At 38.5% G+C, this 3,918-nt stretch overlaps 1 protein-coding gene across 5 annotated transcripts in view; it reads right to left on the reverse strand.

Annotated features, from left to right (window-relative positions):
• The window catches only part of SCAPER (S-phase cyclin A associated protein in the ER), a 333,543-nt gene that overhangs the window by 177,687 nt on the left and 151,938 nt on the right, over nucleotides 1-3,918 (reverse strand). The window lies entirely within an intron of this gene.

The raw sequence follows: 3,918 nt of genomic DNA on the forward strand, positions 1-3,918 counted from the left end.
TTTTGGTGGGTAGGCTATTAATTGTTGCCTCAATTTCAGAGCCTGCTATTGGTCTATTCAGGGATTCAACTTCTTCGTGGTTTAGTCTTGGGAGAGTGTAAGTGTCCAGGAAATTATCCGTTTCTTCTAGATTTTCTAGTTGATTTGCGTAGAGGCGTTTATAGTATTCTCTGATGGTAGTTTGTATTTCTGTGGGGTCGGTGGTGATATCCCCTTTATCGTTTTTTATTGCGTCTATTTGATTCTTCTCTCTTTTCTTCTTTATTAGTCTTGCTAGCGGTCTGTCAATTTTGTTGATCTATTTCTTCTTGATTCAGTGATGTTGGGTTGTATATTTCTAGGAATTTATCCACTTCTTCTAAGGTTATCCAATCTGGTGCCATAAATTATTGGTAATAGTTCTTTATGATCCTTTTTGTTTCTCTGTTATCCATTGTAATGACTCTACTTTCGTTTCTAATTTATTTGAGTCGTTTTTTCTTAGACTAGCTAAGAGTTTGATTTTTTTTATCTTTCCACAAAAAACCAAGCCTGTTTTGTTGATTTTTTCCGCATTGTTTTTCTCTTTTGCATTTAATTTTTTTGTACTCTAGTCGTTATTTCTTTCCATATAGTAACTTTGGGGTTAGTTTGTTTCTTCTTTTTCTAGTTCCGTGAGTTAGAAAACTAGGTTAAGCGAGATCTTTCTTCTCTTCTAATTTAGGCATGTATTACTATAATCTTCCCTCAGAATCTCGTTTTGCTACATCTCACAAATTTTAGTGAGTTCTATTTGTTTTCATTTGCTTCAAGGTATTATTTAAATTCCCCTTTATTTCCTCTTTTACCAAATAGTTGTTCAATTGTATGTTTAGTTTTCACATTTTTGCTAATTTTCCCATTTTCTGTTATTGATTTTTAGATTCATTCCACCATGGTCTAAAAGATATTGGTATGATTTCCATCTTCTTAAATTTCTAAATACTAGTGTTGTGACCTAACACATGATCTATTCTGAAGCATGTTTCATATGCACTTGAGAAGAATGAGTATTCTGCTGATTTGGGGGTAGAAAATCCTGTATATATTTCTTAGGCACATTTAGTGTACAGTGTTGTAAGTCAGGTGTTTCATTATTGATTTTCTACCTGAATGTTCCATCCATTATTGAGAGTGGAACACTGAAGTCTCCTACTATTATTTTATTGCTACCATTTTCTCCCTTCAGATTTGCATTTGTTTTATATATTTAGGTGATAGGTTGCTGGGTGCAAATATATTTAAATTGTTGTATCCTCCTGTTAAACTGACTCTTTCATCATTATTTAATGGCCTTCTTCCTCTCTAGGCACAGTTCTTGTCCTAAAGTCTGTTTTGTCTAAGTTTAGCCACTTCTGCTCTCTTTTGGTTATAATTTACATGGAATAAGATATTCCTTTGTGTTCAGCCAAGTCTGTTCAAGGCAGCATACGGTTGGGTATTTTTTTTTTTTTTTTTTTTGAGACGGAGTCTCGCTCTGCCGCCCAGGCTGGAGTGCAGTGGCCGGCTCTCAGCTCACTGCAAGCTCCGCCTCCCAGGTTTACGCCATTCTCCTGCCTCAGCCTCCCGAGTAGCTGGGACTACAGGCGCCCACCTCGTCGCCCGGCTAGTTTTGTATTTTAGTACAGACGGGGTTTCACCGTATTAGCCAGGATGGTCTCGATCTCCCGACCTCATGATCCGCCCGTCTCGGCCTCCCAAAGTGCTGGGATTACAGGCTTGAGCCACCGCGCCCGGCCGTATTTTTTTTTTTTTAATTCATTGAGTCACTCTATGCCCTTTGATTGGGGAGTTTAATCCATTTATACTTGAAGTAATTATTAACAGTAAGTACAGATTTATTACTGCCATTTTGCTACTTATTTTCTGCTTGTTTTGCAGGCTTTTGTTCCTTACTCTATTGCTGTCTTCATTTGTTATTTGATTGTGGGTTTTTTTTTCTAATGGTTTGATTTCTCTTTAGCATTTGTGTATTTACAATAGGTTTGCCTTTGTGGTTACAATTGTCTACTTTAATTTGGTAACAACTTAAATTCAATGGCCTACAAAACTTTACACTTTTACCTACCCGTACACTATGTGTTTTTGAAGTCAGAGTTTACTACTTTTCATACTGTAAATCCAATATCACTTTTCTGTCATTAGACTTATTTTAATACCTTTTGTCTTTTAAGTCCTCTCCCCCACCCTACCTTAGTAACAGGATGCTGCTCTGTTTCCCAGGCTGCAGTGCATCCTGGGGCAATCCTAGCTCACTGCAGCCTCAAACTCCCAGGTTCACGCGATCCTTCTGCCTCAGCCTCACAGGTAGCTGGGACCACAGGTGCCTACCACCAAAACTGGTAATTTTTTTGTTCTTCCTTCTTTTTGTAGAGATGAGGTCTTGCTACATTGTCCAGGCTGGTGTGAGACACCTGGCCTCATGTGATCTTCCCACCTCAGCCTCCTAAAGCACTGGGATTATGAGTGTGAGTCACCACACCCAGCCTTCTTTAAAGTTTTATATTGGGGTTGCAGTTATTTCTGTACCACCTTTAACAGTATTATGTTATTCTATATTTGACTGTACATTTACCCCTGAGCTTTACGTACTTTCTTTCACATGCTTTTCCATTGGTGTTTATCATTTTTCTATTCCATTTTAAGAACTCCAATAGCATTTCTTCTCAGGCAAGCCTAGTGATGACAAACTCCCTCAATTTTCATGTGTCTGGGAAAGACTTTATCTCCTTTCATTTTTAAGGATAGCTTTCCAGGGTATAGTAATCGTGGCTGATCGGGTTTTTTTTCCCCCCAGTACTTTGAATATAACATCCCATTATCGCCTAGCCTGGAATATTCATGTTGAGAAATTCACTGATCATTTCGGGGGGGGGTGGGGGCAGGCTTCCCTTGTATGAGATGAGTTGCCTTTCTCAGGCAGCTTTCAAAATTTTGTCTTTGAGTTTTGACAATTATACTAAGTCTTGATGTAGACTTCTTTAACTGTTGTGGGGTTCTATGAGCTTGAGTCTGGATATCTCTTTTGCTCTCCATATTTAGGAAGTTTTGGGTTATTTCTTTAAAAAAAAAAAAAAAAAAAAAAAGCTTTCTGCCTGCTTCTCTTCACTCCCTATAATGCATATATTCATTCAATGATAGTGTCCCATAAATTCCAGAGACCTTCTTCATTTTTTTCATTCTTTCTCTCCTCTTACTGGGTAATTCCAAATGACCTGTTTTCAAGTTTTCTTGATTCTTTCTTATGCTTCACTAATCTGCTGCTGAAGCTCTCTACTGCATTTTCTAGTTTCTTCAGCATATTCTTCACCTCTGGAATTTGTTTGGTTCTTTCTCATGGCTTCACTTTCTTGATGTTCTCATTTTGTTTTTATGTTGTTTTCCCAATTTTGTTACATTATTTATCTGTGTTCTCTTACAGTTCACTGACCTTCAACAGTTATTTTGAATATTTTATTAAGGACTTCATGGATCTTCATTTGTTTGGATTGCTTCCTGGATATTTATTGTATTCTCTTGGTGGTGTCAAGTTTTCCTGATTTTTCATGTTCCTTGTATCCCTGCATTGCTGTCTGTGCACTTAAAGAAGCAGTCACATTCTCCAGTCTTTACGGACTGGCTTCAGAAAGGATAGTCAATTATTCAGATGGGAGCACTGCCTTGGGGGTAATGCAGGAGTATCTTATTGCACTAAGCCTAGTGGCACACAGAGTGCCAAAGTACAGGCAAGTACAACAACTCCTGGTTTATATGTATGCATTGGCGTGGCAGCTCAGGGAGCTTCAGTTGGCAATATCAGTAACAGGGCAGTCCTCAGCTCCAAAAGCTACAGGGTGTAGGCAGTGGCTGCCAGCAGCACCTCTGTGTTAAGAAGTGAGCACCCCCGGGTAGGTGAGAGCC

Source organism: Rhinopithecus bieti, unplaced genomic scaffold, assembly GCF_001698545.2.
Source record: "Rhinopithecus bieti isolate Rb0 unplaced genomic scaffold, ASM169854v2 scaffold_662, whole genome shotgun sequence".
In the NCBI taxonomy this organism is placed as follows: domain Eukaryota; kingdom Metazoa; phylum Chordata; class Mammalia; order Primates; family Cercopithecidae; genus Rhinopithecus; species Rhinopithecus bieti.